The sequence below is a fragment of the Leptonychotes weddellii genome, chromosome 11 (genome assembly GCF_054177405.1).
Source record: "Leptonychotes weddellii isolate Sample4059 chromosome 11, ASM5417740v2, whole genome shotgun sequence".
Lineage (NCBI taxonomy): Eukaryota > Metazoa > Chordata > Mammalia > Carnivora > Phocidae > Leptonychotes > Leptonychotes weddellii.
In genome coordinates, this window is record NC_138379.1 from 14,112,395 (window position 1) to 14,122,820 (window position 10,426).

At 53.9% G+C, this 10,426-nt stretch overlaps 1 long non-coding RNA gene across 1 annotated transcript in view; it reads right to left on the reverse strand.

The window, feature by feature from the left end:
• The window catches only part of LOC145716141 (uncharacterized), a 21,726-nt gene extending 16,539 nt beyond the window's left edge, over positions 1-5,187 (reverse strand). Inside the window, exon 1 of the long non-coding RNA XR_014138581.1 lies at positions 4,703-5,187. This is a non-coding gene — a long non-coding RNA (uncharacterized LOC145716141). The remainder of the gene's footprint in view (positions 1-4,702) is intronic.
• Between the last annotated feature and the right edge of the window lie 5,239 nt (positions 5,188-10,426).

Here is a 10,426-nt window from a genome sequence, read left to right on the forward strand (position 1 = left end):
CTGGCCCAGCCCAGTTCGAGACCGTGGATACCTTCCCCTGTCCTTAGAGAGCTCCAGGGAGCATCTGGGGCCCGGGAGCTGGTGGGCAATTTTTACAGGCCACAGAATGAGAAAGGGTGCTGTCTCATCCCTGCATTCCAAGAAACAATCTGGTCTTTTTAACCATCACTTTTTCGTGACTGTCTCAAATTCAACTGGTGGATGCACCATAATTTAATGTGCCGCAACAAGAGGGAAAAATGCTTAGGGTCGGACAGTGAGGGAACAGAGCAGACAGAAAAATGGTGTATTCATTCTGCCTCCATCCATTTCATGGTTTGCCCACCCGTGGAAGGGAATCGGTCCACATAACAGCTGCTTTATGGGCAGTTCTTTTCCACGGTGTTAATGTTACTGACGCACTGTGTTTTCACTTCTGTTTTTCGATTGTGTTTTGGACCTTCCTGAAGCCTTAACACGCTTCCAGCCTCCTTTGCAAACTCTGAAAGTGATTTTTCGGAAAGAAGAGGTGACAGGGGCGCAGAGTTGGGTTTCAGTAGAGAGCTTCAGGCAAATGAGTGAATAAATACATAAAGTGGCAAGAACCGCCCCCACCTCCAGCATGCAGCCAGTGAGCCGGGAGTGAGGGCAAGATTCTCGAAGGGGAGAGCCGCAGAGAGGGAATGCAATCATATTCGAGCAGAGGTACCTTCAGGACTCTGGAAGGGGAGGGTGTTGCCCCTCACCCAGGGACTCCGGAGCTCTGTCCAGCATCTGCAAGGCTGAGACCCGGAGCCCCTGCTGTGGGTGAAGAGCCTGAAACCGTCGGACATTAACAGCCAGTCACAACGCAAGAAAGTGCTCAGGTCTGTTCACGCATTCATGCCACAAACACTTCATCAGTGCTCACTCTGGTGCCAGATGCTGGGGCTCTCAGGCTGATCCCCACCCCCGTTCTGGTAGCCTGAGAGCCTAAGTCCTCTGTTTCTGCCGCCAGAGCCCCTTGCAAAACCTCAGAACCTCCCTACAGGCAGGACCCCTTTCCAAAGCCTCTCCCAGTCACTCTGCCATTTAATTCCCACCGTGGCCACGGCAGGTGGACAGGGAGAGGGCATTTCCTCCCATTTACAAATTAGGACACTGAGGCCCAGAGAGGCCGACCAACTCGTTGCCCGGGGTCACACACCCGGGGCACAGCACAGTTTGGGCTAAAACCTGGGACTTCTGAAACCCACATGGCTCTTTCCAGAACCCCAGTCACATCATTAGTCTGATTCTACACATTCTTTTTTTTTTTAAAAGACCTTCAAAGTAGTCCTGTTCGCCCGGACCCACTCCTGAGCCTGCCCTGCCCTCCACCCCCCACCTCTGCAAGATTCTGCCCGCCTCTTGGCCCTCAACACTTCGCTAGCTCTCACACCGCCAGCGAGGAGCCTGCCACAGAGCGGAAGCGTAGCCATGGAAGGGGTTAAAATTCCCAGAGTCTCTTATAAATATTTCATGAAAAATATCCGCCGAGATAACCCCAGACTGTCAATGTCGACATTATTGCACATGCACATTTTAATTGGTCCAAGAGAGCTGGCCCATAATTGGTGCCTGGAAATCAGCACAAACCTGACTTGGTTGTAAAGAGGAAGAGTGGGTTCTCCAGAGAATTTGGCATTTTAACTCCTATGTGGCCGAGGGCTTGGTGTGGGGAGGGGGGTGAGTCAGATAGGGATCAGGGCACATCCCCCCCAGATGTGCCAAACCCCCAGCTTGTTACTCAGCTTCCCTCAGGCGAGGGGAAGGTGGCATGCAGGGCTGAGTACCTGGGAGGCAGGTGAGTGGGGGTGAGGGGCACAGCCTTGGAGCAGGGTGGGGGTGGGGGGTGTCTTAACCCTTTCCGTGCCATGACTGTTTGCTAAAGACCATTGTGTCTTTTCAGAACAGTGTTTTTTAATTGCCTAAAATACACCTGATTACAAAACAAGCCAATTATATATATGACAAAAAAAAAAGTTACCAAAAATTTTTTAAATTGAGTCATTGCAACGGTGGTGTGTGCTTCTAATGCATTAAATAAAAACCCCTAACAGCCGGTCTGATAACTACTGTGATGTCACACCAGTGATGTGCACAAATGGAATTTCTAGATCTCTGCCACAGTGGAAGCATGGCATGGACATATCTGTGATCTAGATTGAAGACAAAGTCACAGGTGCCACTCATATAACTGTGGGGTGCGGCTGACGTTCACCCTTGAAGGACATGCTACATTTCAATGAGCGGTGAGGGGACGGTCAGGGGTGTTCCTTTCCCACCCAAGTTCACAGACCCTAAGTCGAGGATCCTGGCCGCGGAGCCTGACAGCTCTGATATTTACTCGCTGGGGGAGCTTTATCCTCTCCTGGCCTTGGTTTCTTCATCAGGCTGGTGGACCTGGCTTTAAAACCTGCTCTGCTGCTTGTGGGTGCCCTTGGAAAGTGTCCCGACATCACGAAGCCTCAGTTGACTGGCTGGGGAATGGAGTACCTTCCTCAAAGTCTTGGATGGGATACCGCACGCAAAGTGCCTAACAGAGCGCCCCCAGAGGAGCTCAATACGTGGTAACCTATAGAAACCCCCAGAATGAACCTGATGCTTCGGCATCCAGCCCAGGCTACCCAGTGTGACAGGCCGATGGGAAGCCCACGTCTCCCCCACCAGACTCCGAATAGCCCAGGACACTCGATCTTCTGTCCTGTGCGCATCTCCTCTCTGTCCCACGTTTGCTGTCTCCTGTGCGCCCACTGTCCTGGCCTCCGTTGTTTCCTGCCATTGCCCAGACTAGGCGGGCCCTGGAACTCTGGAACACGTCATGTCCAGAGCGGGGAGGCTCCAGGACCCTGTCAAGTCAGTGCCTGCCAAGCAGCTGCAATGGGGAAGCCGGAATAGGTCCGTTTGGCAACTGGCATGTCTCTGCCTTGGGTGGAAGTGCCCCCTTTAGGACGATAAGTAAGTTTCTGGCTCGCACACAGCGTGTGCCATGCCTCCCCCCGCCCCACTCCCCATCTCTGCTGAGGGGCTTCATGTGCAGGCATCAGGCCTCACTCCAACTCTGTGCCAGTGATGGGGGGGCCAGGACAGTCGTCCAAAGAGTCAGCCCCATCAGGTCAGGCTGGGGCGGTGGCTGGCCCTCTCTGGGCCTCATCCAGACACAGAAGGCAGAGGGGCATCTCCTAGTTTGGAGTGTCAGGCAAGGTTGCCATGGCTACTTCCCCGGTTCTGCTTCCCACCCTGTCCCAGCCCACCCTGCTCTTGACTGGCAGCTGCAGAGCAGCCTCAGTCCCGCCCTCCCCTCCTTTGCGCAAACATACAAAGCCATCCACAGGACCCTGGAAGGCAGCACCCTCCTCCCGACCCTGGGGGAGCCCTCCATGTCCCAGGAGACCCCTCTTCCTCAGCATTTGCTATAGGCCCCAGCTGGGGGGAGCCATCATCTTATTTGGGAGACTGTAGGACCCCATTAGTGCCAAAGTGAGCAGAGAGTTCCTCGGGGGAGCAAAGGGGCTGGGCTGGACTTGGGGAGATAGGAACATCCTTGGGAACGACCGCATCCTGCGGGCCCAGGCTGGGTAATTGGAGGGGGAGGGGATGGATGGCCAGGGGGAAGAAGGGTTGGTGGCTCTTCTAACTGACAGAGTGCACCTGTCCCTGCCCCCACCCCCTGCCCCGGCCTCTGCACCTTTGTAGGCTCCTGTTCCTCAGTCCCCCCACCCCGCCGCCAGGTCCTCTGGAAGGAGGGAAAACAGGAACCAATCAGCCCCGGATGCCCATGACCTGCCAGGCACCGTGCCTTCCTTCATGGACACAACTTCATACCATCTCTGAGACAGGGGGAGTGCTGCTTGAGCCCCATTTTACAAACAGGAAGCTGAGGCGCAGAGAGGTTGAGTGATTTACTTCAGGTCACAGAGCTAGGAAGGAGAGACGTCAGAATTCGAACCCAGCCTGCCTGACCCTTGAGGCCTCTGTGGCCCTTGGAATTCCCACCCAAACTTGACGCTGAGAAGCCTCCCTGTCAGTTGTTAGGATGTATCTTTGTGCTAGGTGCTATGCTGGGCTCCTCGGACCTTCCACCTCCTGGGATCCCCATGGATGCTCCACTTTCTGGAAGTGGAGAGTGAGGCTCAGCAGGGATTATGTCACAGCCCAACCTCACACAGCTAGAAGGAGTGGGAATTTAATCTGATTTGTCTGTCTCCAAAAAAATGACTTCAGTCCAAAGCAATTCAGCAAATACTAATTGAGCACCTACTTTGTGCCCCGCCTTGACCTAGTAGTAAACAAAACCCAAATCTACCCCACCACCAGAGCTTTCCTTCTCTGTGGGGGAACAGACAAAAACAATGGACAAAAGATGAGTCACTGAGAATCCTAGAAGGTGACAAGTGGTAGGGAAAACGCTGAGCAGAGTGAGGGAGGGTGGGCAAGCCAGGAGTGGGGTAGGAGCAGGATAGGTACTAACCAGGGCAGGCAGGGCAGGCCTCCGTGAGAAGGGGACATTCTAGCAAAGACTTGAAGAGCTGAGGAAGTGAACCAGTCGACTCGCAGTACCTGGCGCATAAGAGATGCTTACGAAACATTTGCTGAGAGAATGAACTCATTCGAGGACTCCCCAGGCAGGTGGGGATTGCACGCCGTTCATAAGTAATAATGGTTACCACGTGTTAGCCCAAACACGGTCACAGTTGCTTACTCGCTCACGGTGTGGTGTGGACGAGACATTCTGCTCCACACTGGAAGGCAGGTATGGGGAGGACGGCCTGGAGCCTGGTCTGCCAGGAGCAGCGGGGCTGAGCTCCTCCCCGACGACGGCTCCATTCTGCTCTCTCTGGGACTTCGGACTTTTCTGGAAGGGAGAAAATTGCCAACCACAGAAATTTGTGCTGGGCAAAGACTGCGGGCAAACCAGACAGTCTAGGAGGAGGTGGGGGTTGCGGCTTGGTGCTTGGGAGTTAATCAAGGGGCCGGGCCTTTGGTTCTAAAAGGAAAACCCAGGGACCCATGTTCCTCACAAGCCTGCTGGGGCATTCAGCACAGCCCAGCTCACTGTTTGCTCAGAGACCAGCAGACATGGTAGTTTTGAGGTTGAGGCCGTGAGATTTGGGGGTAGGCTGGGGGTGGGGGCACGATCTGCAGACTCTGCTTGGGAGGGAAATCCTGATGGTGCTTGCAAAAGTAAACTTGCTTTCCTATAATTAGATACATATTTATTTTAAAAGGTTATAATTTCCTACTGGTTGGCTGCTTGATAAATACAGACTTTATTACTGTTTTTCTTAACTGCAGCTCAGGAAAAACAAATCCAGGTTTGGACATGAGTAGGGATGTCCTGATGATCCTGGGCAGCAGTCTTCCTCTAAACCCCACCAGAACCAAGAGCAGAAGGGATGGAGCTGGAGTGAGTCTGGGCAGCACAAGATGTGGGGGGCAGGCAGAGGGTGAGAGAGAGAGCGTTCCAAGTACTGGTTATAACTGGTTCTGAGTGGGACATAATTACCACCTTGCTGTTCCCTCCTCCCTGCTTTCCCTCACGTACCACCCTCTGCCCAGAATGCCTTGCTTTCTCCAGAGCTGCACATCCAAATCCTATCAATGTATGGCTGAAAGGCCACCTCCCCCAGCAAGCCTCCCTGGATTCCCCTGCTTGGCAAGAGCTCTCCTTAATCTGAATTCCCACATCCTGTCCTCGGTTCCTGAAAGGCAGTTGCCACAGTGCGTTGTGGTTACTTGGTGTTGTGGGTTGAATTGTGTCCCTTCTCAAAAAGATATAGTGAAATCCAACCCCCGCTTCCTGTGAATGTGACCTCACTTGGAAAGTGGGTCTTTGCAGATGTAATTCGTTAAGAGGTGGTCATTCTCAGGGCGGGCCCTAATGCAGTAAGACTGGGATCTTCATAAGAACAGCAGAGACATAGAAATGGACACACGTGGAGAACACGATGTGACGCAGTGGAGTGCGGCTGCAAGCCAAGGGTTACCGGCTACCAGCAGAGGCAAGGAAGAGGCCAGGGAGGATCCTACCCAGAGTCTCAGAGGGACTGCGGCCCTGCTGACACCTTGATTTTAGACTCCAGCCTCCAGAACTGTGAAAGAGTAAGTCTCTGTTGTTTTAGTCCACTCAGTTCATGGCTCCTTCTTACAGCAGGTCCCAGGAAACTAATCCACTGGGGTGCAGGCCGTTTCTCTCTCCTGGAGAAAGTTCCTTGCTCATGAAAGTATCTGGCACAGTCTAGGTGCTCGATAAATAAAGATTTTATTTTTATTTTTTTTTTTTAAGATTTTATTTATTTATTTGACAGAGAGATAGAGAGCACAAGCAGGGGGAGAGGCAGGGGGAGAGGAAGAAGCAGGCTCCTCACTGAGCAGGGAGCCCGACGCAGGGATCGATCCCAGAACCCTGGGGTCACGGCCTGGGCTGAAGACTGACATTTAACAGACTGGGCCACCCAGGCGTCCCTCAATAAATATTTGTTGATGAGAGGAAGGGCTGGGCAGTCCCCAGAGAGAAGGACCCACCTCTGGCTGGTCTTCGTGGCCCCACGTTGCCTCGTGCAGACTGCTGTCCCAGCTCGCGTCCCCATGGCCTCCAGTCCAGATCACCCCAGCAGACTCCCCGCTGGCCTCTCGGCCTCCACTCTGGTCTTCCAGCCGCTGCCTCACACTTTGCTGAATGCTTAGGTCATTTCAAACTGATTGGACTTTCCAACCTTTTTGCTTGGCCTGGAGTGCCCCCTCCTCCCTTGTCCACCAGGCGAACTCCCCCTGTCCTTGGAGCCTGAACTCCAAAGCCTGTTTCTCACCAGCTTTCTGGAACGGCCGCCCAGCCTTTCCCTGGGGGCATGGTGTGTTTCCCACTCTGTGCTCCCCTGTACTTTTTGTGTTTTCCGTCTCAGGGACAGCTCCTATCAACCTGGCTTCCACTTATGTGTTGACCTGTCTGTCCTCCCTGCTGGTCTGCCGGCATCTTGAGACCGGTTATTTCTCACCTTGTCCCCAGTGCCTCCTAGCAGAGGAGGGGCCGGTGGGCTCTGAGGGACGAATGAGGGAGGAACCCAGGCTGAGGGGCCCACCCTTGTCTTAGGGAGCTTGTCAGAGGCTTTTCACATCTGCCTGCCTCCCTTCCAGGGCCCAGGGTCCCAGAGGCTTGCGGGGAGGCCTGCTGGGCAGGGCTGTCAAGGGGCTTTCCAGTGGCTTCCTGGTCTGCACTTCTCAGGTCTGAGATGAGGGACCCAAGACCGGAGGAAAGGCTTATCCCAGGGCACATGAGCCACCCGTGGGCACATTCCTCCCCAAGCCCCAAGATGTGACTAGAGCCTCCAGGCTGTTTACTTAACAAGGCTCTTCAGCATTAGGGGCTGGGACTGAGGCATTTGGTGAGGAAAGAATGAGGGAGAAGACAACAAAGTTCCTCCAGAGGAGACAAGGATTTAGACTTACGGTGTACCTACTACGTACCAGGCCCTGGGCCGGCTGCTTTGACATTTCCCAGCACAGCCCTAGGAGGTAGGTACTATTGACAGATGGAGGACCTGAGGCTCAGTTGCCCCAGGCCCCACAGCTGCTAGAGCTGGCATTTGAACCCAAGCCCCCGCCAGGCCCAAAGGCGATAAGCTTTTCACTACACTGTTGTGACCCCCTCTCCCAGAACAGGCACCAGAGTCTGGGGCAGGTCGTGGCCTCAAAGGTGGCCAGTCCCAAAGGGCAGCAAACCCTGTGTTTTCTCAGGTGCCTGGAGAAACATCCTGTCATCTGTGTTTTTCAAAATGGTAAAGAAAGCTCTGGGGTCCCCAGGCCCTGGAAGGAGCTCTTCCTCCTCCGTGGAACAGTGAAGTCAAGAGGGAGGAAATTAAGCATCAGGCTGGGGGCTCAGACTAGGAGGATCCCATCCATGGTGCGATGGGGCTAACACATGGGGCCAAAGGCCACATTAATGGGGCTGGCATGTCCAGAAGGAGGGAGGGGATGCCTCTGCCAGGCCTTGCATGGGCCGAACCACAGTCTGGGCGGGGTCCACTCCTCTCCCACTGAGAGAGACATTGCCTGGTGAGGGGGCTGGGCACTCTGAGCCCAGAGAAGACACAGCAGCAAATGAAAACTGTCATCAATACCTCAAGGGCTCTCCAGTGGAGGGGCAATTAGATTCCTTCTGGTTCTAAGAGCCGAAGCAAGGACCAGTAGCTGGAAGGTGCAGGAAGACAGACTTCACGTCTCTCTTCTTAGAATATAAGGGGTTCCCTCAAAGGGAGTCAGGCCTCCATCAAGGAGTCATTAGAGTGAGATGGTAAGAAGGAGATTCAGCATGAAGCGCTGGGCTGGGCCAGGTGCCTCGCCTCGAAGACGCTCCCAGCCTCACTAGGATTCCGAAATCCCCTGTGGCCGTGCATCAACTATGTGCCGAGAGCTCAGCTGCCCCGCTCTTCTGCATGGGGCATTTCTCCCCCATAGTCGGGCCTGGGAATCTGCATTTAGATGATTCTGCTATACAACCAGGTTGGAAAATCATGGGGCGACAACATCCTTGAACACATCCTCCCACCCCCACTGCAGAGATGCTCGCTGCCTCCCACTCAGCACCTCATGTTCAGGCCCAGGCCCAGGCCTGAACTGCTGCAGACCCAGAGGTCTGGACTGGCTGAGATTTTCTGTGGCAATACACCCAGGACATGTGTATGCTCTGTGGACCCTTTCCAACATGCTCCTCTGGGGAAGCGGGAACCAAGTCTTGATATTATCTGGCCTGGATGACAGGGTCGGGGAGAGGCATCCCTAAGGCCTGGGATATTTCTCCGGCATGTTTGCCAAAAACAGGGAATGACAGTTAATTTATGTGTCCACTCGGCTGGGCCACAGGGTGCCCAGATATGTGCTGTGAAGGTATTTTGGAGGATATTAACAGTGAAATCTGTGGACTTCCGATAAAGCAGAATGCTCTCCATCATGTGGGTGGGTCTAATCCAATGGGGTGACAGCCTGAATAGAACAAAAGACTAACCTTCCCCTTCTGCAGCAGAAGCCTTGGATTTCAGCTAAAGCTGGCCCACCCTATAGATTTTGGACTTACCAGCCTCTATAATTGTGCGAGTCAATTCCTTAAAATAAATCTCTTTATACACACACAGCACGCATACACACACACACTCTATGGGTTCGGTTTCTCCGGAGAACCATGACTAATACACAGGGAGACGGACCAAGGCGATCAACAGAGGAATTGCACGAAGCCGAGCACCAGGTTACCAGGAACTGCCTGGCATGCAGGTGGCACAGAGAATATGAAAGCTCATTCTGCCAAAGCCATTTCCCTCTGCTCTGAAGTCGGCTTCAGAAACTCAGAGCTCTGGCAGGCGGGGAGATGTACATGAAGTTCCTCAGAACCTCGGCGGGAAATGCAGAGCGAAGCCTAGCCAGGAACTCAGTAATTGGGGAGCCAGCGGGTAGCCTGTGACAGCTGATTGAGAGCACATGCCATAACCTGTCTGGACACAGAGGGGATGCAAAAAGTGGAGGGGGGTGGCGTAGAGGGAGGGAGCCTCCAGAGAACTTGAAAAAATGACATAGAAGCAGAGACCCGCAGAGGTCAGCTCCGCAATCAGTACGAGAACCGAGGTGAGGAAAGCTCATGGGGGATGTTCCCAGCCTTTGAGATCCCAGATTCCCGAACCAAAGACGCTAGGGGTCATCCTGTCCAGTCCTCTGCCTCCGGACTGAAGAGCTGGCAGCCCAGGCAAGAGTGATCCTCAGGGAGGGAAGTGGGGAGGGGAGGAGGGAGAGATGGAGGGGGGAATCTTGATGACATAATGCCCTCGACCTGAGCAGCTTTGGAGAACCTACTGCGTGCCAGGCATTTGAGTTAGGAGCTTGCCATGCATCATCCCACTGAACATGGACGATAACAATATGCAGTGGGCACAACTACTATGCCTACTCTACCAATGAGGAAATTAAGGTACTTGGTGGAGTCCCTGGTACAGGTGGAAAGTGGCAAAACTGAAATTCCAACCCAGATCAGCCTGATTCCAAAGTCCTTGCTCTTAACCACCAAGGAAGGAAGAATAGTGGGTGGAGGGGAAAGAGAGTATAATCCTCCCATTTTATGAACAAGGAAGGACAAAGAACTTTCCAGGGTCTGGGGTCTGGTGGCAGGTGGTATGGACTCAACATGGGAGTGTTTGTAGGGGTGGGGTGGGTGGGACTGGGTGCAGGGTCCACCACTGAAGGCTGCAGAGCTGGCTCAGTGCAAACAGGAAAGGACACTGGAGGAGAAGCCCCAGCCGGCTTGGCCACCACCCCCAGCAAGCGTGTTCTCAGGGCCCGGAGACAGCCTCTTGCCAAATCTCTCTGACAACCCCGGAATCCCACCTTTTGTGTCCTTCTCCTGGATTTCTCCTTGAAGCACAAACACCCCAGGGAGACGTGG